Genomic DNA, 27,343 nt, shown 5'->3' on the forward strand with positions numbered 1-27,343 from the left:
ATTCTTGTACATAGGGGGCAGTATTATAGTAGTTATATTCTTGTACATAGGAAGCAGTGTTATAGTAGTTATATTCTTGTACATAGGGGGCAGTATTATAGTAGTTATATTCCTGTACATAGGGGGCAGTATTATAGTAGTTATATTCCTGTACTAAGGGGGCAGTATTATAGTAGTTATATTCTTGTACATAGGGGGCAGTATTATAGTAGATATATTCTTGTACATAGGGGGCAGTATTATAGTAGTTATATTCTTGTAGATAGGGGGCAGTATTATAGTAGTTATATTCCTGTACATAGGGGGCAGTATTATAGCAGTTATATTCCTGTACATAGGGGACAGTATTATAGCAGTAATATTCCTGTACATTGGGGGCAGTATTATAGTAGTTATATTCTTGTACATAGGGGGCAGTATTATAGTAATTATATTCCTGTACATAGGGGGCAGTATTATAGTAGTTATATGCTTGTACATAGGATGCAGTATTATAGTAGTTATATTCTTGTACATAGAGGGCAGTATTATAGTAGTTATATTCCTGTACATAGAGGGCAGTATGATAGTAGTTATATTCTTGTAGATAGGGGGCAGTATTATAGTAGTTATATTCTTGTACATAGAGGGCAGTATTATAGTAGTTATATTCCTGTACATAGAGGGCAGTATGATAGTAGTTATATTCTTGTAGATAGGGGGCAGTATTATAGTAGTTATATTCTTGTACATAGGATGCAGTATTATAGTAGTTATATTCTTGTACATAGGGGGCAGTATTATAGTAGTTATATTCTTGTACATAGAGGGCAGTATTATAGTAGTTATATTCCTGTACATAGAGGGCAGTATGATAGTAGTTATATTCTTGTAGATAGGGGGCAGTATTATAGTAGTTATATTCTTGTACATAGGATGCAGTATTATAGTAGTTATATTCCTGTACATAGGGGGCAGTATTATAGTAGTTATATTCCTGTACATAGGGGGCAGTATTATAGTAGTTATATCCCTGTACATAGGGGGCAGTATTATAGTAGTTATATTCTTGTACATAGGGAGCAGTATTATAGCAGTTATATTCCTGTACATAGAGGGCAGTATTATAGTAGTTATATTCCTGTACATATGGGGAAGAATTCTAGTAGTTATATTCTTGTACATAGGAGGCAGTATTATAGTAGTTATATTCTTGTACATAGGGGCAGTATTACAGTAGTTATATACATGTACATAGGGGCAGTATTATAGTATTTACATACTTGTACATAGGGGGCAGTATTATAGTAGTTATATTCTTATACATATAAGGAAGTATTATAGTAGTTATATTCTTGTACATAGGGGGCGGTATTATAGTAGTGATATTCTTGAACATAGGGGGCAGTATTATAGTAGTTATATTCCTGTACATAGGGAGGAGTATTATAGTAGTTATATTCTTGTACATGGGGGCAGTATTATAGTAGTTATATTCTTGTACATAGGGGGCAGTATTATAGTAGTTATATTCTTGTACATAGGGGGCAGTATTATAGTAGTTATATTCTTGTACATATGGAGCAGTATTATAGTATTTATATTCTTGTACATAGGGAGCAGTATTATAGTAGTTATATTCTTGTACATAGGGGGCAGTATTATAGTAGTTATATTCTTGTACATAGGGAGCAGTATTATAGTAGTTATATTCTTGTACATAGGGGGCAATATTATAGTAGTTATATTCCTGTACATAGGGGGCAGTATTATAGTAGTTATATTCCTGTGCATAGGGGGCCGTATTATAGTAGTTATATTCATGTAAACTTTATGTAATTGGCTGAACCTCAATCAAGTCTTGTGTTTTAGGACCCCTTTAGAAGAGTAGGTTGGTTCCGAATGCTTTCTCTGGACAGTACCTTTAGTCAGACGGTAGAGATGGTAATTTTACAATTGTCAGCTCAACAATTCACAGCAACTTTTAAAATTTATCACAGTGTATTAAAGTGTAATGAATATTTTATGGTTATTATTATGACGCTTTTCATTTATATTGTTGTGAAGCTGCATTAAAAATTACTGCCGGGTAATCAGAGCGTCAGGGTTTACAATTCATGACCACTCGCTACATTGTATCTTCTCTTTGCTCAGTCATGTACAAGGACGGGGCTGAAATATGTCTCCTTGCCATAGAAAGGACTGTTCTAAATATTCTGTCTATAGCAGCATTTCTATTCTTGTACATAGGAGGCAGTATTATAGTAGTTATATTCTTGTACATAGGGTGCAGTATTATAGTAGTTATAGTCCTGTACATAGGGGGCAGTATTATAGTAGTTATATTCTTGTACATAGGGGGCAGTATTATAGTAGTTATACTCTTGTACATAGGGGGCAGTATTATAGTAGTTATATTCTTGTACATAGGGGGCAGTATTATAGTGTTTATAATCTTGTACATAGGGGGCAGTATTATAGTAGTTATATTCCTGTACATAGGGGGCAGTATTATAGTGTTTATAATCTTGTACATAGGGGGCAGTATTATAGTAGTTATATTCCTGTACATAGGGGGCAGTATTATAGTAGTTATATTCTTGTACATAGGGGGCAGTATTATAGTAGTTATATTCTTGTACATAGGGGGCAGTATTATAGTAGTTATATTCTTGTACATAAGGGGCAGTGTTATAGTAGTTATATTCTTGTACATAGGGGTCAGTATTATAGTAGTTATAGTCTTGTACATAGGGAGCAGTATTATAGTAGTTATATTCTTGTACATAGGGGGCAGTATTATAGTAGTTATATTCTTGTACATAGGGGGCAGTATTATAGTAGTTATATTCCTGTACATAGGGGGCAGTATTATAGTAGTTATATTCCTGTACATAGGGGGCAGTATTATAGTAGTTATATTCTTGTACATAGGGGGCAGTATTATAGTAGTTATATTCTTGTACATAGGGGGCAGTATTATAGTAGTTATATTCTTGTACATAGGGGGCAGTATTATAGTAGTTATATTCTTGTACATAGGCGGCAGTATTATAGTAGTTATATTCTTGTACATAGGAGACAGTATTATAGTAGTTATATTCCTGTACATAGGGGGCAGTAACATAGTAGTTATATTCCTGTACATAGGGGGCAGTATTATAGTAGTTATATTCTTGTACATAGGGGGCAGTATTATAGTAGTTATATTCCTGTACATAGTGGGCAGCATTATAGTAGTTATATTCCTGTACATAGGGTGCAGTATTATAGTAGTTATATTCCTGTACATAGGGGGCAGTATTATAGTAGTTATATTCTTGTACATAGGGGGCAGTATTATAGTAGTTATATTCCTGTACATAGGGGGCAGTATTATAGTAGTTATATTCTTGTACATAGGGGGCAGTATTATAGTAGTTATATTCTTGTACATAGGGAGCAGTATTATAGTAGTTATATTCTTGTACATAGGGGGCAATATTATAGTAGTTATATTCCTGTACATAGGGGGCAGTATTATAGTAGTTATATTCCTGTGCATAGGGGGCCGTATTATAGTAGTTATATTCATGTAAACTTTATGTAATTGGCTGAACCTCAATCAAGTCTTGTGTTTTAGGACCCCTTTAGAAGAGTAGGTTGGTTCCGAATGCTTTCTCTGGACAGTACCTTTAGTCAGACGGTAGAGATGGTAATTTTACAATTGTCAGCTCAACAATTCACAGCAACTTTTAAAATTTATCACAGTGTATTAAAGTGTAATGAATATTTTATGGTTATTATTATGACGCTTTTCATTTATATTGTTGTGAAGCTGCATTAAAAATTACTGCCGGGTAATCAGAGCGTCAGGGTTTACAATTCATGACCACTCGCTACATTGTATCTTCTCTTTGCTCAGTCATGTACAAGGACGGGGCTGAAATATGTCTCCTTGCCATAGAAAGGACTGTTCTAAATATTCTGTCTATAGCAGCATTTCTATTCTTGTACATAGGAGGCAGTATTATAGTAGTTATATTCTTGTACATAGGGTGCAGTATTATAGTAGTTATAGTCCTGTACATAGGGGGCAGTATTATAGTAGTTATATTCTTGTACATAGGGGGCAGTATTATAGTAGTTATACTCTTGTACATAGGGGGCAGTATTATAGTAGTTATATTCTTGTACATAGGGGGCAGTATTATAGTGTTTATAATCTTGTACATAGGGGGCAGTATTATAGTAGTTATATTCCTGTACATAGGGGGCAGTATTATAGTGTTTATAATCTTGTACATAGGGGGCAGTATTATAGTAGTTATATTCCTGTACATAGGGGGCAGTATTATAGTAGTTATATTCTTGTACATAGGGGGCAGTATTATAGTAGTTATATTCTTGTACATAGGGGGCAGTATTATAGTAGTTATATTCTTGTACATAAGGGGCAGTGTTATAGTAGTTATATTCTTGTACATAGGGGTCAGTATTATAGTAGTTATAGTCTTGTACATAGGGAGCAGTATTATAGTAGTTATATTCTTGTACATAGGGGGCAGTATTATAGTAGTTATATTCTTGCACATAGGGGGCAGTATTATAGTAGTTATATTCCTGTACATAGGGGGCAGTATTATAGTAGTTATATTCCTGTACATAGGGGGCAGTATTATAGTAGTTATATTCTTGTACATAGGGGGCAGTATTATAGTAGTTATATTCTTGTACATAGGGGGCAGTATTATAGTAGTTATATTCTTGTACATAGGGGGCAGTATTATAGTAGTTATATTCTTGTACATAGGCGGCAGTATTATAGTAGTTATATTCTTGTACATAGGAGACAGTATTATAGTAGTTATATTCCTGTACATAGGGGGCAGTAACATAGTAGTTATATTCCTGTACATAGGGGGCAGTATTATAGTAGTTATATTCTTGTACATAGGGGGCAGTATTATAGTAGTTATATTCCTGTACATAGTGGGCAGCATTATAGTAGTTATATTCCTGTACATAGGGTGCAGTATTATAGTAGTTATATTCCTGTACATAGGGGGCAGTATTATAGTAGTTATATTCTTGTACATAGGGGGCAGTATTATAGTAGTTATATTCCTGTACATAGGGGGCAGTATTATAGTAGTTATATTCTTGTACATAGGGGGCAGTATTATAGTAGTTATATTCTTGTACATAGGGGGCAGTATTATAGTAGTTATATTCTTGTACATAGGGGGCAGTATTATAGTAGTTATATTCCTGTACATAGTGGGCAGTATTATAGTAGTTATATTCCTGTACATAGGGGGCAGTATTATAGTAGTTATATTCCTGTACATAGGGTGCAGTATTATAGTAGTTATATTCCTGTACATAGGGGGCAGTATTATAGTAGTTATATTCTTGTACATAGGGGGCAGTATTATAGTAGTTATATTCCTGTACATAGGGGGCAGTATTATAGTAGTTATATTCTTGTACATAGGGGGCAGTATTATAGTAGTTATATTCCTGTACATAAGGGGCAGTATTATATCAGTTATATTCCTGTACATAGGGGGTAGTATTATAGTAGTTATATTCTTGTACATAGGGGGCAGTATTATAGTAGTTATATTCTTGTACATAGGGGCAGTATTATAGTAGTTATATTGTTGTACATAGGGGGCAGTATTATAGTAGTTATATTCTTGTACATAGGGGGCAGTATTATAGTAGTTATATTCCTGTACATAGGGGCAGTATTATAGTAGTTATATTCTTGTACATAGGGGACAGTATTATATTAGTTATATTCTAGTACATAGGGGGCAATTTTTATTAGTATAAAACAAACAAAATACAGAAATACTTTTTCCATCAAAATAAATCATAGATAATTCAGTATAAATCATACATGTTCATAAAAATTAAAATTTATATTAAATGTAACTTAAGAGTCCATTTTGGCTGAAAGGGAAATAAAGAAAAGCATAAGAAAACAAATGTATCCACATTATATAATCGGACATATTTCATTCTAGATGGATGTTCCTCCAGAGTCTTATATTCTGCCCCTTTTTCCTGACCTCTAGTGACCGGATCCACCTGAGCTCGGACATGATGAGGCTTATGGCCTTATGATGGTGGAATGGCTCACTATGGACGGACACTCTGGTTCTCATGTGCCAGTGAAAGTACTTGATGACCTGGATCACTATGTACATGGTCTCCTGGTTGATGTTATGTACAGTAGGTGTCACACCATAGAGGATCTCTGGGTACCTGAGGGACTGCAGTGATGGGATTCTTAGCTTGGTGGATATTTCACGCCAGATGTTCCGTCCACCCCAGCACTCAGATATAAAGTGGACCATAGTCTCCTCTGTCTGACACCCGAGGGGACACATACGATCTGCCACACTTAGGAATTTTAGATTCCCCCTCACAAACAGTTTACACTGTAATGAGAGCCAGGCAATGTCATGAAACTTATGGGGCAGCCTCCGACCATTCAGAAACCTCAGACTGTCCTGTAGGGTGGTGGTTGGACAGTCTGGGAGTGCCAGTTGTAAGCAATAGAAGGTCCTACAGACTCTGGAGTACAGATCTTTTCTGGTCTTAGTTTTTAGGAAAGACTTCTCAATGCCCCATTTCCTTAAACACCTGAGACCATACTCCAGATACTGGGGGAGGAAGCCAGGAGTCCATTGGCCCCTCTTGAGACTGCCGCCTCGCATCCAAGATTCTGCAAAAGGCAATATCCAGTCCCTGACACTACTTACCCACAGGAGACCATTATTTGAGTCCAGGCAACCAAAATTTACTTTCAGAAACATGGAGTCAAAGAAAACCCTTGGATTTAACATATCCAGTCCACCCTCTCTCCTCTGCAGGTAGGTGATCCCTCTTTTTACTGGGTTCAACCTGTTCCCCCATAAAAGCTGGAAGAACAGGCTAAAGAGCCTAGCGGAGAAAGATTCTGGCAAAGGAAAGACGACAGAGACGTAGAGGAAGACAGGGACCAGGTAAGTCTTCATCAGAGTAACCCTTTCTCTATAGGTCAGCCTCCAGTTCTTCCATCGCTGAACCTTTACATTTCCGGTTTCCAACTTATCCTCCCAATTTAGTGTGGAATTGTCTTCCCTCCCAAATTTAACCCCAAGAATTTTAATATGGGTGGAGGCCTTGGTGAACTGTGGCAGGTCAAAGCCAGGAGCAGTATCCAATGGCCAGAAAGCTTGACTCTTCTCAAAGTTGACCAGAGACCCGGAGGCCTCTGAATAACTTCTGATGGTTGCAGATAACATCTCCACCTCATGAGGTTCAGATATCACCACAGTCACATCATCCGCGTAGGCAACAACATCCAGGGGCAAGCAATGGGGGACCGGCACCCCCTGAAAATCGCACCGCTGCAGTGATCTCAGGAACGGATCGATAGCAAACACATACAGCAGTGGACTCAGAGGGGAAGCCCTGTCGCACCCCTGCCTCTACCCTGAAAGTGTCCCCCTGCCAACCATTGATCAGAGGAAAGCTCTCAGCCTCTCTATACAAAGTTCTTAGCCAATCCAAAAATTCTCCCGGAATACCGTACTTTGATAAAGTTGCCCATAGATAATCATGGTCAACCCTCTCAAAGGCTTTAGCCTGGTCCAGACCTACAACATATCTCCCACACCTCAGAGCTTTACATCTCTCAAACATCTCCCTTATCGAGATGACTGCTCCAGAGATGTTCCGCCCTTTTACTGTGCCGTACTGAGAGCCTGCCAACAGTGTCGGGGACAAACAGACTAACCTAGAAAACAGAATTTTTGCCAGAATTTTCCTATCAACATTCAAAAGGGCGATCGGCCTCCAGTTCTTGATGTCACTAGGCTCTTTCCCTTTGGATAGCAGGATTAACGATGAGACCCTCATGGATGGAGGCATCAGGTGATTTTCTAGACAGTTTGTATAAACATCCACAAGGATCGGGGCTAAGAGGTCTCTAAACTTCTTATAAAATTCTGCTGTAATACCATCAGGACCTGGTGCCTTCTTCAGATTTAACTTATCAATGGCCTCTTTTATCTCCTCCACCGTTATTCCTGCTGTCAAAGGAGAAAAGTCCAAATCACTAGTGTCAGGGCCTGGAGTTGCCTCCAAGAATTGGGCCACTTTTTCCTTATCCAAAGCTTTCTTCTGAAACAAGTCAGTATAGTACGATCTCACCACTCCCAGGATACCCTCCCGAGACTCTTGTAAAACACCCTGGGAGTCAGTGAGACCTGCGATCATTTTTTTCTCCACACGCTCCCGGCAATTCTCAAATGGATCCGGTGCCCCTCGGGTTCCATAGTCCCTTTCCATTACCAGGTAGGTGTATCTACTGTACTGATACTGCCTTATCTCAGATTTCAGCCGGTCAATCCTTTGTTAGTTATCCCCACCCGCCGAATAGAGTGACTCCAATTCTTTCCACAGTCTCAGATACTGGCTGTACTTACTTCTCCCCTTCTTAATTGACAGTCTTTGTAAGAGGGACCGGATCTCCTCCTTGACGTCCTCCCACCAGTCGACCATGTTGTTATAGAAATCCACTCTGTCCAGTTGATGCTGAAAGAAAGAGTAAATGTATTCCTGGACAGAATCATCATGTAACAGACTAGAATTTAGTCTCCACAGCCCTCTACCAACATCAGGATACTTAGAGGAACCCAAACAAAAATATAAGGCCAAATGATCGGAGTATGGGACTGTTCTTTCCCTTTTTTCTCCAATGGCTTCAGTAGGACTCACCAGTGCGAGATCAATCCTACTGCTGTGTCCTGCACATGTGTAGGTAAACTTAGGACTCCTACCACCCTGTACAAAAACATCATACAGGCCAGCCTGCTGAATTATACTGTTTAGGACCTTACAGTCCCTGGTAAGGGGCCTACTGTTCCTGTCCCTGGTGGTAGTGGTGGCATTAAAGTCCCCAGCCATGATGACCGGAATAGACGTGAATAGATATGGCTTCACATCATTAAAAAGCTGAGTCCTTTCGGTCACTGTCTGTGGGCCATAGATGTTAATGAGCCGGAGTCTTCTGCCTCTGATGATGATCTCTAGCAGCAGGCACCGTCCCATCGATACCTCGGTGAGTCTGTGGACGGTGACATCATGGGTGTTAAATAAGATAGAGACCCCGGCATAAGGCTCCACAGCCAGCGACCAAAAGGAAGGACCAGACTGCCAATCTCTCTCCACCTCTCGTATGAGACCCAAGGTGTTTAAACGGGTCTCCTGTAAGAAAAACACATCGGCCTTGAGATACTTCAGGTGGTCATATACAGCATGTCTGGTCCTTCTAGCCCTAATACTATTCACATTGCTGGTGATCACAGAAAGATGGAAGTGTGCCATCAGGAGAAGAAATAGAAAGATCGACCCCATCATCATAGATCAGAGTCAGAGTTGTCTTCCTGACTACCGGTTTCCATGTCCCAAACTGACTGTGACTCGGCATGAAGGGGTTTCCTTTTTGTGGGAGGATCCCCACCTTGGTCGTCATCATACTCCTCCATCATGCGCTTCAGTTCTCTCTCAATCTCCTCCTCTCCATCTGACTCGGACAGTACGCTGTGTCTATTAGTGGTTACGGTAACATCAGCCTGACTCTGCATTTTCATTTTTGAGGGTTTTTGGATGGTAGTCCACGCACTCTCAGGTTTTCGGGTGCTCTTGTCCTTCTTCCTCTTTTTAACACTATGATTTCCCCCAGTGGTGGGTGTCAACTCATGGGAAGAGACGGGCGCTGGCTGCTCTACAGACTGCTCCACTACCTCCATGTCTCCCTCAGTGTTACCTGTCCCTGGATGGTCCTGGGCAGCACCACTAATATCTGGGGTCTCTGGCACAGTACACACTGACAATATGGCTTCCTCCTCCTGCTCCTCATCTGGTACATCTGCCCCTTCCATCAGTTCTTCATCGGGGAGGTCCCTACAGATGTTGTGCCAGGCATCAGGGCAGTCCCTATGGGGGTGACCGATCTGACCACAAAGGTTGCATCTGATGGTCTGGCAGTTGGCGCTCACATGGCCGAGGTCCCCGCACAGGGTGCACTTCACTGTGGTGCAGTTACTTGCCACATGACCGGATCTTCCACACTTAAAACATAACCTGGGCTGACCAACATAAAGGCATACACCCTTCTCTCTGCCGATAAAGAAGGAATTGGGGAGGTGATGGGTGATGTTCTGGTTCTGATGTAATGTAACCAGGACCCTCCACCCCCCGGTCCAGATTCCATCCTCATCCCTGGTCTTGGTCATGTCTGACATGAGGGTGCAATGTCTCTTGAGCCAGGTAATGATATCCTGAGGGGGGACAGACTCGTTCCAGAACATGATGGTGACAATGGCTGTATCTGGTTTGGAGATGGGAATAAAGCTGAATCTGTTCCCCCCCTCAGTATCTCTGTACCGGGGTTGTTGAGCCCAGAACCGGTCCAGATTAGACATGAGCTTGAAGCTGATATCATACCCCTGTCTGTCAGGCAGATTTATTACTGCCAGGATGTCGGCTGGCTGGAAACCCATCTGGGTGCATAACATGTCTCTGACCACGTGCCTCCTGTCAGGCAGATCTTCCTTAGCCCCTCTATGCCTAAACCTGACAACATTTCTCTTCTTGAAGGCCTGGCCGGTGTAATGGGGACTGGAGGAGAAGAATGGGGAACCCCGACTCCATGCATTACCTGATGACTGACCCCTGTCCTGCTGTGGGGGATGTGTGGGCTGTGGATCATCAGTACAAGGGGGCTGCTGACCAGCCGGACCATGGGGCTGCTGACCACCCTGACCATGGGGCTGCTGACCACCCTGACCATGGGGCTGCTGACCACCCTGACCATGGGGCACTGCTGCCTGTGGTGTGACTAGTGGGGGGAACTCCTCAGCTGTAGATTGTCCCTGACCCTCCACAACAACATCAGCGCTATCTGTGTCACCAGCTGCCATAGACTGCACTGGAGATGACTCCTCAGCTAGGACATTATTATGCACAGAAACATCAGACATATTAGAAACAGCAACCACAATATTAGGCACATCAGCAGCATCATCAATATCAGCATTAACCCCTTGCAGATCACAGTCCTGAATGTCCTCCCCAGAAACATCCTGCACAGCAAAGTCCTGTGGAGAAACACCCTGAGGTGCTATGGTGTTACCTTCAGGTGCGAGTCCTGAGTCCTCCTGCAGTTTGCTGCCTCCTGAGACTTGTGGTGTTTGCACAACTTCACTGCTGTCATCGGGTCCGCTTACTGCTGGGACTTGTGGTGCCTCACCAAGGGTTGCTGGGACTTGTGGTGCCTCATCAAGGGTTGCTGGGACTTGTAGTACCTCACCGTGTTGATGTTGTCTTCTTTTGTATACATCTCCCTCCTCAAAAAGAAGAGTTGCTGGCTGCAGTACTGGCCTTACATAGGACTGCTGGGTCTCACACCTGGATGTTGACGCAGACATCTTGTCAAACCTCTGCTGGTTCCTGTAGGTCTCTCCAACTGGTCCCATTTGGTCAATAACAGCCTCCATCTCCCTCACAATGTCAGAGAGCCAGTGAGTCCAGTTTGTAATCCAGCAGGACCTGCTTCCCCGGGTTTGCTGCCTTCAGTTTGTAAGTGCAATCTATTTGCTTTTGCAGGTGCAGCTTTTGTTTTTGTAAAGCGTCCATCTTCCTCACCAGTCCTGGGATCTGAGCGGCCAGCTGGAGCTCCGGTGATGGCTCTGGGGGGCTGGAGCTCCGGTGATGGCTCTGGGGGGCTGGAGCTCCGGTGATGGCTCTGGGGGGCTGGAGCTCCGGTGATGGCTCTGGGGGGCTGGAGCTCCGGTGATGGCTCTGGGGGGCTGGAGCTCCGGTGATGGCTCTGGGGGCTGGAGCTCTGGTGATGGCTCTGGGGGCTGCAGTTTGCTGCTGGGGTGTTGTTCTGGCTTGGTTGCAGGCCTGGATCCTGTAGCCGCACTACCACCGCTCTTTCCTGGTAACAGACCCTGTGACTTCTGGTGTTTTGTGGCTGCTGTTACTGCTCGTGGGTCACAATCTCTTGCTGGGTGACTGGGTCCCAGATGTCTTGCAGGTATCACACTGGTAGCACCTTTGGGTCTTTCCTCATGGCCGCCTTGCATCTCCTTCCCAGCCTGCATTCCCCCAGACCTGGTGTGCTCAGCTGGTAACATCACTCGCTGCTTCAGGTTCTCCTGGATGGTCTGCCTCTCCAGCGATGTCCTCCTCTGCCTGCCCGGGGTGGAGGTGGATTGTCCCCCTGAGGCCTGGGATGGAGGCTGCTGCACACTCTGCATAGGACTTGCTTTTGGACTTTCCAGCTCTTTAGCTTTACTCACAGGTACTACAATCATACATGCAGGTTGTTTCACCAGGTTCTGACCTGAAACTGCTGGTTTTTCCACATCAACTTTCTTTGTAAAACTTGAACTGCTGACATTTGTTCCTTTCACAGAGTCTTTGGGATTCGCATTCGTTGGTTGTGCTGGCTGAGTAGTATTCACCAGATTAGGCCTAGAAGCCTGGGCCTTGCATGGGGAGCTTCCCCACCCAGGGTGGCCCCGCCCTGGGCTAGCTCCAGACATCCAGAGAGATCAGGAGCTCAAACTACACACGTCCTCACCCTTAGGAGGCAGTATTATAGTAGTTATATTCTTGTACATAGGGGGCAGTATTATAGTAGTTATATTCTTGTACATAGGGAGCAGTATTATAGTAGTTATATTCTTGTACATAGGGAGCAGTATTATAGTAGTTATATTCTTGTACATAGGGGGCAGTATTATAGTAGTTATATTCTTGTACATAGGAGGCAGTATTATAGTAGTTATAATCTTGTACATAGGGGGCAGAATTATAGTAGTTATATTCCTGTACATAGGAGGCAGTATTATAGTAGTTATATTCCTGTACATAGGGGGCAGTATTATAGTAGTTATATTCTTGTACATAGGAGGCAGTATTATAGTAGTTATAATCTTGTACATAGGGGGCAGAATTATAGTAGTTATATTCCTGTACATAGGGGCAGTATTATAGTAGTTATATTCCTGTACATAGGAGGCAGTATTATAGTAGTTATAATCTTGTACATAGGGGGCAGTATTATAGTAGTTATATTCCTGTACATAGGGGGCAGTATTATAGTAGTTATATTCTTGTACATAGGAGGCAGTATTATAGTAGTTATAATCTTGTACATAGGGGGCAGAATTATAGTAGTTATATTCCTGTACATAGGGGCAGTATTATAGTAGTTATATTCCTGTACATAGGAGGCAGTATTATAGTAGTTATATTCCTGTACATAGGGGGCAGTATTATAGTAGTTATATTCCTGTACATAGGGGGCAGTATTATAGTAGTTATATTTTTGTACATAGGGGCAGTATTATAGCAGTTATATTCCTGTACATAGGGGGCAGTATTATAGTAGTTATATTCTTGTACATAGGGGGCAGTATTATAGTAGTTATATTCTTGTACATAGGGGGCAGTATTATAGTAGTTATATTCCTGTACATAGGAGGCAGTATTATAGTAGTTATATTCTTGTACATAGGGAGCAGGATTATAGTAGTTATATTCTTGTACATAGGGGGCAGTATTATAGTAGTTATATTCCTGTACATAGGGGGCAGTATTATAGTAGTTATATTTCTGTACATAGGGGGCAGTATTATAGTAGTTATATTCTTGTACATAGGGGGCAGTATTATAGTAGTTATATTCTTGGACATAGGGGCAGTATTATAGTAGTTATATTCCTGTACATAGGGGGCAGTATTATAGTAGTTATATTCTTGTACATTGGGGGCGGTATTATAGTAGTTATATTCTTGTACATAGGGGGCAGTATTATAGTAGTTATATTCTTGTACATAGGGGGCAGTATTATAGTAGTTATATTCCTGTACATAGGGGGCAGTATTATAGTAGTTATATTCCTGCACATAGGGGGCAGTATTATAGTAGTTATATTCCTGCACATAGGGGGCAGTATTATAGTAGTTATATTCTTGTAGATAGGGGGCAGTATTATAGTAATTATATTCAGTGTACATAGGGGGCAGTATTATAGTAGTTATATTCTTGTACATAGGGAGCAGTATTATAGTAGTTATATTCCTGTACATAGGGGGCAGTATTATAGTAGTTATATTCCTGCACATAGGGGGCAGTATTATAGTAGTTATATTCCTGCACATAGGGGGCAGTATTATAGTAGTTATATTCTTGTACATAGGGGGCAGTATTATAGTAGTTATATTCAGTGTACATAGGGGGCAGTATTATAGTAGTTATATTCTTGTACATAGGGAGCAGTATTATAGTAGTTATATTCCTGTACATAGGGGGCAGTATTATAGTAGTTATATTCCTGCACATAGGGGGCAGTATTATAGTAGTTATATTCCTGCACATAGGGGGCAGTATTATAGTAGTTATATTCTTGTAGATAGGGGCAGTATTATAGTAGTTATATTCAGTGTACATAGGGGGCAGTATTATAGTAGTTATATTCTTGTACATAGGGAGCAGTATTATAGTAGTTATATTCCTGTGCATAGGGGGCAGTATTATAGTAGTTATATTCTTGTACATAGGGAGCAGTATTATAGTAGTTATATTCCTGTACATAGGGGGCAGTATTATAGTAGTTATATTCTTGTACATAGGGGGCAGTATTATAGTAGTTATATTCTTGTACATAGGGGGCAGTATTATAGTAGTTATATTCCTGTACATAGGGGGCAGTATATTCTTGTACCTAGTGAAAGTCAGAAATAGTCATGTACACAAAGACAGTCAGTGAGACAGTCCAGAGACAGACAGAGAGACAGTCAGAGACAGTCGCATATAGAAAGACAGTCAAAGACAGTCATGTACATAGAGACAGACATAGAGACAGCCAGAGACACGATAGATAGATAGATAGATAGATAGATAGATAGATAGATAGGAGATAGATAGATAGATAGATAGATAGATAGATAGATAGATAGGAGATAGATAGATAGATAGATAGGAGATAGATAGATAGATAGATAGATAGGAGATAGATAGATAGATAGATAGATAGGAGATAGATAGATAGATAGATAGGAGATAGATAGATAGATAGATAGATAGATAGATAGATAGATAGATAGATAGATAGGAGATTGGAGCTTTGGGAACTTTCTAATATTATACAGCAGAATTCCTATAAACTCTTCCTGTACCATCACTAGACTATAAGAGCCGGCAGGGATCCAGCAGAATCCTTGGTGCAGCTCTGGATGGAGATGAGTTTTGGGAAATTCTCTAATGTTATACAGATGTTATAGATGTTATACAGGAGGAGTCGTGCAGCCTGAGAGCTGGGAGTTATTCAGTACATACAGATCTATTCTTATCAATGCTTCCCATCCTGTATCATCACATCAGAGGGAGACACCTTCATGCATGACTTTGGGACTTAAAATTACCGCTGTGAAAAACCCAACCCCAACCCCCCCTTCACTCATTAATGGGCGTACACAGTTGTTGGGTGTAAGGCCACAGCGGCCGCATTTATTATAACAAAACATCATCATTAATCAATAACATTGCATAACATTACAATTTACATTAAATTCAACTAGCAAAGGGGTTCCGGGGGGCATCTAAATTGCCATCAAATCCGTTGTCACGAAGTCTCACTTGTCCCCAGCCGTATATGCGCCTGACCAGGGACCCAAAATGGAGACTTCCGCACCTCCTGAGATCCTTGCTCCCAGGAATTCACCATATCTCTGTTAAACAACTATTCGGGGGACTGGACACCCCCCGTGTTACCAGCTCCCCCGTCTCAACACCTCCTTTTTGCCCCCGAGAACCCCTCCTAAATCCGCCGCTGCGACATTAGTTTTGGCCCCCCCATCTGCATCCCCAATTTTTACAAAAGGGGCGGGTGGGCGGGAAAATTGTTCTTTTCTCCCCAGATTCCAGTGACAGACTGACACTACCTCGTGTCAGTATATTTACAAATATTCCCAAACCCTCCCCTGTACGTGACTGCTCACTACTTACTGTAACATCTCCCCCTCCCATCTCTGACCTTCACCTAACCCCATAGATAGCTCCAATTTAACCCCTTGTCATGCCGCTATTGCGTTACATTGCATTCACTTCATTGCTCCTGGATGGGCTGATATTTCACAGGAATGGGACATTTGCAATTCTAAAAGCAGTAGTGATGGGTCGTTCGCAAACGATCCAGCACAAAGAGCCGGCTCATTCACATGGACGACGTGAGCCGATGGCTCACTAAACCCCGCCCCTAAACTGATCACCACACCCCTTTTAACACAATAATATCGGGTTAAAAGTCGAGTGATGTGGGGGGGCCTGACTATTAAATTTATAACAGGGAGCCGTTCAGGATCCAGAAGAGCCGTCTCTTCTTAGTGAGCGGAGCCTAATGAGCCAGCTCACTAAGAAGAGCCGGAATTCCCATCACTAAAGTGCAGCTTTGGCTGTGACTGGAGCATAAGACATACAAACCGTGTAATAAGGGAAGATTTTTCTTTTTTGCAGTTTTTTCCTTGACGTTCCATGTAGATTTAAGCTGTGAAATAATGTTCCAAAGTGTCGCCTCACTCGATACTCTACACCGAGGAGCGTCTTTCATAGCGAGCAGAGACAAGATTGCTCCTGGTAATTGACTGCCAGTCAATTTGATTATACATGTCTACCACTGCGCCCCTCGATGTATTGATGAGCGGGGGGGCGGGGGGCTTTGTTCTTGGCGCGGTGCAGGCAGCCTTTCATTTCTCCTCTATTGAAAGTCTTGTCTTTTTGGTTATTTTACAGCGGGATTACGTCTATTGTACGGTCATTATTAGAATATCATAGGCGGCATTATCATAGGCGCACCAATCACCGGCACAGCGGGCGCCGCTTCACATCAGACCTTACACAATGGAGGGGCACATGACAGACGCAAAATGCTAAATGGTAAAGTGGGACAATCAAGTCTGGGAAGGATCAATGCCAAACGTCCCTTGTAGTCTCCGACTTCATTAAACTCGGGGAGAAGCTGCTGCTCTCAGCGTTACTGAACATCCCAGGGTCAGGAAGTGATGACTGATGTAATAGGACGCCTTGTGATGGTCTTATCTGGCTCAGGGAAAGCTGGGTGATACCCATAGAGCTGACAGTGCCTATTGTACAGGAAAACCACAACATATTGGGGCACATTTACTCGCCTGGTCCCATGGCGTTCACTAAAGATCACTAAGATTGTGCGCCCGATATCCTGCATGTGTCGCTTCCCCGCTCAGGTCCCCGGAGTTCACCTTCTTCTTCCTGGTGCATGTAAGTGCATTGTCCGTGTATAATGCGCTGTGCGGGGAGTCACTAAGATCGTGCGCCCGATATCCTACATGTGTCGCTTCCCCGCTCAGGTCCCCGGAGTTCACCTTCTTCTTCCTGGTGCATGTAAGTGCATTGTCCATGTATAATGCGCTGTGCGGGGAGTCACTAAGATCGTGCGCCCGATATCCTACATGTGTCGCTTCCCCGCTCAGGTCCCCGGAGTTCACCTTCTTCTTCCTGGTGCATGTAAGTGCATTGTCCGTGTATAATGCGCTGTGCGGGGAGTCACTAAGATCCTGCGTCCGATATCCTGCATGTGTCGCTTCCCCGCTCAGGTCCCCGGAGTTCACCTTCTTCTTCCTGGTGCATTTGAGCGCATTGGATGTAACACAATTTGAAAGTTAAAGCCTGTGCTCAGTTCGCATTAGTCGGATCATCTGACTTCTGTCCCCGTCCCCCGACTTGTGTTGCATGGAAGCTGCGCCAAAATCCCATCGTGTGTGACACAATCCCGGCGCAGACACCTGTTAAATACCTGTAAAAGCCGTGCAAATCCTAAAACCGTGAACAGTCTGACAAAAGTGCAATCTGCGGACCCTTAGTAAATAAGCCCCACTGTATGTTCTAATCCTGAATCAGTCTCTAAAATTGGTTCCTAAACAGGATAAAGGGAAACCCTCTGCTGCCAGAGATGAAGCTATAGAAAGGCGCCTGCTCCGCCCCATCCACTAGTAATGTATCAGCTTATTTTGCTTAGTACGTGGGATCTCCATGTGGTGCCTCGTACCTGCACTGAAGAGATGCTATTTTTAGGTGTCAAGTTCTGCTTTGTAGCAGGTGTTTGCGCCCCTGATGCTGCCCCCTATCGTGCTGCAGGTGGCGCTGCCTGAGGCAAGAGGCTCCACTCGCCTCATGGCTGGTGATAACCCATAGAGCTGTCACTATAGAACAGGGAAATGACAACCAATTATGTTATATTCATGAAAGTAACATCTACAAAGTTGTTTCCAACTCAAATTCTGCTTCATAACAAGGATACAGGGAGGGCTGGGGTGAACGGAAACACCCTGCTGCCCGAGATGAGCTATAGAACGGCGCCCCCTGTGCCCCATCAAATAGTAAAGTATCAGGTTATTTTATTTAGTAAGATGGTTCTCCATGCTGTGTATCACTCCCAGGCAGAGGAGAAGCTACAATCCTGGAATATAGATCCATACATCACAGTCCTGCTGCTACTAACAACATACAGAGGTCTGATTACTTATCTCTCCAGGGACAATATATATATATATATATATATATATATACATATATATATATATATATATATATATATATATATATATATATATATATTACTATTTTCAGAGAGCTCAGAGAATACCAGTGTCAAGACAAACCCCCAGTGCACTTAGAGAAGCTACAATACTGGAATATAAATCCATACATCACAGTCCTGCTGCTACTAACAACATATAGAGGTCTGATTACTTATCTCTCCAGGGACAATATATATATATATATTACTATTTTCAGAGAGCTCAGAGAATACCAGTGTCAAGAAAAACCCCCAGTGCACTTAGAGAAGATACAATCCTGGAATATTCATCCACTTGTTTGCACCTTCCCTGAAGTTACCCCTTTTAAATTAACCATATACTGCCCAACAGGGGCCATGCTACTAGATTGCACATGCAGTCATAGTTACAGCCATAGTCACAACCCCACAAAAATACAGAACTACGGAACTGAACAGAAATAATATAGATTAAAGTGATATAAAATAACAATATTAATAACAATAATAATGGAGATAATTGACAATAATAAAAGAAACGGAATAACATGTGGAAATGACATAATAAACCTGCAGGAAATATCATAAATTCCTGCAATAATTTACTGAATTGTACATTAGAAAATCAAGTGAAATGCAATAAAAGCAATAAGAAAGAAGTAATAATAAAAGTCGCTGTATTCAGGAAGTCGATGTGATACATTGTTGTCCCTACAAAAATACATCATGTGACCTAGAAGAGAGATTATAAAAAGCGCCAAGACGGCGGGTCACAAGTCCAGAGACGGCGGGGCCTCCATTACCTCCATTACCCAAGAGGCTGGAGGACCCACTCCACTTCCATTAGGTCCGGTCCTTGACAGATCCTCAAGTGTTGGGCTTCTCCTTGAGTCAGATCCTACTACATTGTTGGCTGTTGTTATTTTCCGGGTTGAAAAGCTGACCTTGAATTTTATCGATAAAAATAAATTGTATATTTGCAGAAGATTCTGTTTGTTGTATCTGCAGATACTGTCACTCAGTCATCAGGACAGTAGAGGGCGCCAAAACAAATAAAGGAATTGTTTTCATCAACTACAGCTCATCACTACAAAATTAAATTTCTGCTTTCATGCAGCCACCACTAGGGGGAGCTCTTTACATACATTCTTTAAAGCACTACAAAGGTACACCAGCTGAGTTGAGCATCTTGCCTTAGGCAGCACCAACTGCAGGAAGGTGGTGGGTGGCTTCAGGGGTCAGCCACATGCTACAGGATCAGGATCTGACAATTAAAAATACTGGGGCTCATTTACTGAGGGTCCGAACACCGCACTTTCGTCGGGTTTCCCGAATATTTCCGATTTGCGCTGAATTTCCCTGGGATTTCGGCACACGCAATCGGCTTTCACGCGAGTGTGGCCGTCGGAAAACCCGATGGATTTGGAAAAGCTGCGGAATTATTTGTGTTGCAAGATCAGCACTCATATGCACCGAGAAGAAGAAGGTGAACTCCGCCGGACTTCGGCGCAGCAGCGACACCTGCAGGATATAGAGCGCACGGACCTTAGTGAATCGCAGCAGACACGAATCAGTATCGGACAACGCGCCGCGGGATCGCGACTGGACCGGGTAAGTAAATGTGCCCCAGTCTCTCTTCACACCTGATGGCAGCATAAGTGAGAAACAATGAATGGAGAACTCACAGACTGCAAAAAATAATTTGATCTGATAATTTGATTTGATTCGATCTGATAGAAAGAGATAGTTAAAATATAGATATTTTTCTATCTCTCGCGCTGACTCTCTATGTGTCTATCTGACCGTCTCTTTCAGTGACTGTCTGACTTTCTCTGACATCCTCTGTCTCTGACTGTCTCCTTCAGTGACTGTCTCTGACCATCTCTTTCAGTAACTGTCTCTGGCTGTCACTTTGTCTAGGGAGATTTATCAGAAGTGCCTGAGAGCAGGGAACTTCATCGGGCGGGTAAGTAAATGAGCCCCATTGAGTAAGAGAATTAGTAATTGCCCTACTTGTTGATGTTTTCCATGACACAAAGTTGATAAGCTATAGACATAGAATGGTGAAATAATAGATGATACTGTGTAGTAGAGATATTTGGGTTATAGGATCGGCCATCCTGCTTGTTGATGGTTTCCATAGTGAGACAGCACAGAAATGCTGGTTTAGAGAGTTGTAGTTCACGGTGTTTTATGACAGGTCCTCCTGACCACCATAAAAAAGGCTCCGGCTGTGAAAACGAGCGCATTCATCCGCCAGCTCTAATGCAGAGCGCACTCTCATACGGCACCTAGGAGAGCTGACTGTTCCCGTTAATGCGCCGATTATGCCAAGCCGTTTAAATGGATGAGGAAAATATAGTTGTTCTAGTTAAATACAGCTCGGGGGTATTTTAGGACATCTAATTAGAGTTACTTCCTTTTATTTAATTAAGATGTTTTAAAATCTGCTTCATTTCGATTCCTGCGCAGGAAAGGTTCGCTTCTGCTGAGGCGTCTAGACCGAGCAAACGCCGGTGTCTAATTGCTGTTTAATGAAAGCAGAAATAATAAAATGCTTCTAGGAGTTCACAAAGAACAGACTGCTATTACTTCTGCAAGGGCTCTTAAAGGAAACAGTCACCTGGACTGATACACAGCTCCAAATCCACTGCATTAGAAGTGATAAAATCCTCACTGCATGCAGTCACCACAAGGGGGAGCTCAGGAACAAAATACATACATTACAGGTAATGGTAAGATAATTTTCATCCCCCTTGTGGTGGATACAGGAAACAGAATCGTGTGTCACTATGCTGCAGATTTGGAGCTGTGTGTCAGTCGGTTTTTTGAAGATCCAAATCACCTACAACAGACATTCTTACAACCTATGGTGTTTATTAGAGCAAACTCATGTGGAGCAAACATTGAACTCAATAATAAAATTTTAGCTTTAAGTTTCTAAGTTCCCGTCCAGTGCTGAAACTTTGCTCTAGAATTCTCTTTCACGATGCAGGAGATTTGGAGCTTTGTTTCCACCTATCTTCTGATGTAGAGTTCCCAATCCTCTGCATTGGACATGATAAAATTTTGACTACCTATAATCACCACCAGGGGGAGCTCAAATGTAGAATGTATACAATAAATTCAGTAATAACATAGTATGCCTTACAGGAAATCTCCCATCAGAATCCATCCTGATAAACCAGGGACATTACTCATAGATCCAGGCACCGGGACTGTGGTATCTTCTTATACTTCTTATCCATGGCTTCCTTCCTTCTAAAATCAACCTTTGAAATTATGCTAATGACTGAGAATGGCATTGATGGGTGGTTACCAGAGAACCTCCATGTTGCAGCTTCACAGGATTTTTCTCGAACTCAGCAAACCAAAACCTGAAAGTTTGATGGAAGTCCGGGGGCATTGCAGGTTTTGTTCCAGGGTCATTGCAGGTTTTGCTTCAAGGACATTGTGGGTTTGGATCTGGGGACATTGCAGGTTTGGGTCTGGGGAGCAGGTTTGGGTCTGGGGACATTGCACTTTGGGCTCTGGGGGCATTGCGGGTTTGTGTCATGGGACTTTGTGGGTTTTGATCCAGGAAATTACAAGGGGACATTGCAGGCTTAGCTCTGGGGACATTGTGGGTGTAGGTCCGGTGAGATTACGGTTCTGGCTTTGGGGACATTGTGGGTCTGTGAATACTACGGGTTTAAGTCCTGGGAATTTGCTGGTTTGGCTCTGGGGACACTGTGAGTTTTGGTCTGAAAACATTGCAGGTTTAGGTCCTGGGACATTGCGGATTTGGGGACATTGTGGGTTTTGAGTCGGGGGACATTGCAGGTTTGGCTCTGGGGACACTGTGGGTTTGGGTCCAGGGACAATGCAGGTTTGGGTCTGGGGACACTGTGGGTTTGGGTGCGGGGACAATGCAGGTTTGGGTCTGGGGACACTGTGGGTTTGGGTGCGGGGACAATGCAGGTTTGGCTCTGGGGACACTGTGGGTTTGGGTGCGGGGACAATGCAGGTTTGGCTCTGGGGACACTGTGGGTTTGGGTCCGGGGACAATGCAGGTTTGGGTCTGGGGACATTTGGAGACATGTATCAAACTTTTGTCTTGCCTTTTTCTTTAATTTTTGAGACTTTTTTAATGGTGTAATGAGATTGTGCTCATTTTCAACTTTTTTTGCGCCTAAAACAGTCTCCTTTCAAAGTTCCCTATTGTCTAGTTTTCTGTTCCCTTAGTTATGACCTAAATCCAGATGTAAAAGTAAATCTACGTCCGCCCCTGACCAGGCTTAGAGATTAGCTGGGGAACTGTTTGGAGACTTTTGGAGACTTTTTGTGACCTTTGTTTTAAAAAGTCGCAAATTCAATAAAGCACCAAGCACCACATGTATCAGTAAAGAAAAACTGCTGAGATACATCTGACCAGCAGGAAAGCCCCAAAAACCAGATGGAAAAAGGCAGGCTTATGATACAGGTGCCCCATTGTAGGTCTCGGGACATTGTGGGTTTGAGGACATTGTAGGTCTGGGGACATTGAGGGTTTGGGTGTGGGGTCATTGAGGGTTTGGGTGTGGGGACATTGAGGGTTTGGGTCTGGGGACATTGAGGGTTAGGGTGTGGGGACATTGAGGGTTTGGGTCTTGGGACATTGACGGTTTGGGTGTGGGGACATTGAGGGTTTGGGTTTAGGGACATTGAGGGTTTGGGTCTTGGGACATTGAGGGTTTGGGTGTGGGGACATTGAGGGTTTGGGTCTTGGGACATTGAGGGTTTGGGTCTTGGGACATTGAGGGTTAGGGTGTGGGGACATTGAGGGGTTGGGTCTTGGGACATTGAGGGTTTGGGTGTGGGGACATTGAGGGTTTGGGTCTTGGGACATTGAGGGTTAGGGTGTGGGGACATTGAGGGTTTGGGTGTGGGGACATTGAGGGTTTGGGTCTGGGGACATTGAAGGTTTGGGTCTGGGGACATTGAGGGTTTGGGTCTTGGGACATTGAGGGTTTGGGTGTGGGGACATTGAGGGTTAGGGTGTGGGGACATTGAGGGTTTGGGTCTGGGGACATTGAGGGTTTGGGTTTAGGGACATTGAGGGTTTGGGTGTGGGGACATTGAGGGTTTGGGTCTTGGGACATTGAGGGTTTGGGTGTGGGGACATTGAGGGTTAGGGTGTGGGGACATTGAGGGTTTGGGTCTTGGGACATTGAGGGTTTGGGTCTGGGGACATTGAGGGTTTGGGTCTGGGGACATTGCAGGTTTGGGTCCGAGGACAATGCAGGTTTGGCTCTGGGGACACTGTCGGTTTGGGTCCGGGGACAATGCAGGTTTGGATCTGGGGACATTGAGGGTTTGGGTCTTGGGACATTGAGAGTTTGAGTCTGGGGACATTGAGGGTTTGGGTCCGGGGACAATGCAGGTTTGGGTCTGGGGACACTGTCGGTTTGGGTCCGGGGACAATGCAGGTTTGGGTCTGGGGACATTGAGGGTTTGGGTCTTGGGACATTGAGAGTTTGAGTCTGGGGACATTGAGGGTTTGGGTCCGGGGACAATGCAGGTTTGGGTCTGGGGACATTGAGGGTTTGGGTCTTGGGACATTGAGGGTTTGGGTCTGGGGAAATTCTGGCTTTGGGTCTGGGGACATTGAGGGTTTGGGTCATGGGACGTTGTTGCTTTGGGTCTGGGGACATTGAGGGTTTGGGTCATGGGACGTTGTGGCTTTGGGTCTGGGGACACTGGGGCTTTGGGTCCGCTCATCCCTAGTCATACATAGAAGACAATCTGTCTGCGTAGTGCTGGGTTTTTATGTGTTTTGTACAAAAAAAAAAATCATTTTTTGAAGTTGAGAAAAAACTTTGAGATCTTCATAAAACAGCAAAGCCTTTTGCGGCTTATGCAGCTGTGATGGAATAATGGAGTGCGGCTGGCGGACGGCTGCCGGGGGGGCGCTTTAGGGTTTGCTTACACCTCCTCCCGCTAATTGATACCAGTCATTATGAGAAGAAGCAAAAAAATCAGGGAAAAGTAGGTCGAATCCGTTAACAAGTGTCATCCTTAACACCCCGGCGAGCTCACGAGCTGTGACTCACACCCGAAAGGAAATCTGCACTTCACTAAATACAACATCACCTTTCTGCCCTAGAATTAAAAAAAAAATGTTTATTATTTTTCCTCCTGAATTAAAAATTCGCAGACGGCACAGCTGGGATTTTGTAGCAGCCACCACCATGACTCCCGCCAGACTCTCCATGTTTCAGCCGCCGTCCCCGGGTGACTTGTGGCTTTGATAAAAATATGTAAATGATTATTATTTCTCTGTTTTTTATACAGCGCATAATTCAGTGTCCCTGGTGATTATTAGTTTTTAGAAATTGTATCCTCTAGACACCCAGATGTGACTGAATAAGCATAGACATTTAGCAAAAATTACAAAAAAAAAAAAAATAATAATAATAATCAAAAAACACAAAGAAATTTTTAAGAAAAAAAATCTAAAAAAAATTCATATTTCAAAATGTTTTCTATATCTACAATAATTCACCTTGTTCCTGCATGATGGTCTAAAATGCAACAGAATAGCCAAAGTATAATGAACCTTAGTTATAGGATCCATCAGAAACACAGAAAGGCTGTAGCATCTATCAGCAGCAGCATCTGTCAGCAGCCGCAGCGGCTACTTGTTGATGGTTTCTTTGATCCAATGTTGATAAATTAGGGAGATATTGGGTTATGGGATCTGTGTATGCACAACGGTTAGGTTCCATCAGTGGCGAGGAGTGGTTGCTGCACAGAGAAGGAGACACCCCAGTTCTGCAGAAGCCAGTGCTTCGCTTATGTCCATGTTTTTGGAAAAAAAAGTGTCCTGTGATGCTGCGGGTGTGGAATAAATTTGTTACTGTATAGATTTCTAATAGGAGTACAGTTAATGGAGATCCCTTGGATTCACCCTTTAACCCTGGTAATGGGAGCTGGAATTCACTGCAGTGAAAGCCACCGGGTCACTGCCTTTAGAATTGGTCTCCCAAATGGGTCCAGAGATGCCAGAGCATGGTTCCAAGGACCAACCAGGATCAATGCTGGAAGTATGGGGTAAGTATGATAATCCAGCAGAGGTCAGGGCACGTGAAAGTAAACAGATCCAGGTCAAAAAATGTAAAATGGACACTAATAGCTAAAGACCTTTTTAGGAGACTAGAAACCCTTTGTTCAGGCACCTAGTACCTAAAGACCTTTGCAGGAGAACAGGAACCTATTGCTCAGGCACCTTATGCATAAATACCTTTGTAGGAGACTAGAAACCTAGAAATCTATTACTCAAGCACCCAATACTTGAAGTATTTTGCAACATACTAGGAATTTTGTGCTCAAGCATCTAATAACTAAAGGCCTGTGCAGGAGACTCGTAGACTAGGAAGCAATTGTCCAGTCATTTAATACCTATATAACTTTTCAGGAGACTAAGAACATATTGCTCAGGCATCTAGTAACCAATGCACTTTGCATAAGACTAGGAACCTAGGAACCTAATGCTCAGGCACCTAATGCCTAAAAATATTAAAAGGAGACTAGGAACCCATTGCTCAGGCATCTAGTAACCAATGCACTTTGCATAAGACAAGGAACATAGGAACTATTTGCTCAGGCACCTAATACCTAAATATATTTCAAGGAGACTAGGAACCTATTTCTCAGGCACCTTTTACCTAAAGATTTTTGCAGGAGGCTAGGAACCTAGGAACATATTGTTTGGCTACCTCATATCTAAAGACATGTGCTGGAGGCTTGGAACCTAGGAGCAAATTGCTCAGCCACCTAATAAGGACCTTTGCAGAGGATTAGTAACCTAGGAACCTTTTGCTCAGGCAACTGACTATGATAGAAGTTGCCCTTTATAACCTGGATGAATTGTGATTGGTGGGAAGGGGTGTCCACTGCCCACCATCTGATAGCTTTAGATGTTTCCACAGTCTATGGGTGTAATAAAAGTAAAATTTTTGCACAAGGTCCCAACATGCCCAGAATTCACCCCTGTGACACTGACACTTTGTTCTGAGCACATTCCTCCGTTTTTTCCCGTTCTTACGTCTAGATTAGCGTCTGGGTCGGCGCAGTGATGTGTCGCTGTATACAGGCGGTCCCCTACTTAAGGACACCCGACTTACAGACAACCCATAGTTACAGACGGACCCCTCTGCCCCATGTGACCTCTGGTGAAGCTCTCTGGATGCTTTACTATTGTCCCAGACTGCAATAATCAGCTGTAAGATATCTGTAATGAAGCTTTATTGATAATCATTGGTCCAATTACACCAAAAATTTTGAAACTCCAATTGTCACTGGGGCAAAAGAAAAAAAATTGTCTAAAACTTCCATTATAAAATATACAGTTTCGACTTACATACAAATTCAACTTAAGAACAAACCTCCAGACCCTATCTTGTATGTAACCCGGGGACTGCCTGTATTCCGGCTCCTCCAGCTCTCCACTAACCTGATATTAGTCAGACTGTCAGGATTTTACATATTTTATGAGAACTCTTCATGCTGAGACTCTATGGAATAGCTGAGAGGTTTCCTGCAGCCCCCAGCACTTGGCAAGTGATACAGAAAACTTTTAATTAACTCCTTATGACTGTCTCTTCTTAATGCAGAAGATTGAAATCAGGGGCGTAACTAGGAGAGGCTGGGCCCCATAGCAGATTTCTGCATGGGGCCCCCCTACCCCTTAAAATATAT

Source organism: Engystomops pustulosus, chromosome 2 (genome assembly GCF_040894005.1).
Source record: "Engystomops pustulosus chromosome 2, aEngPut4.maternal, whole genome shotgun sequence".
Classification (NCBI taxonomy): Eukaryota; Metazoa; Chordata; class Amphibia; order Anura; family Leptodactylidae; genus Engystomops; species Engystomops pustulosus.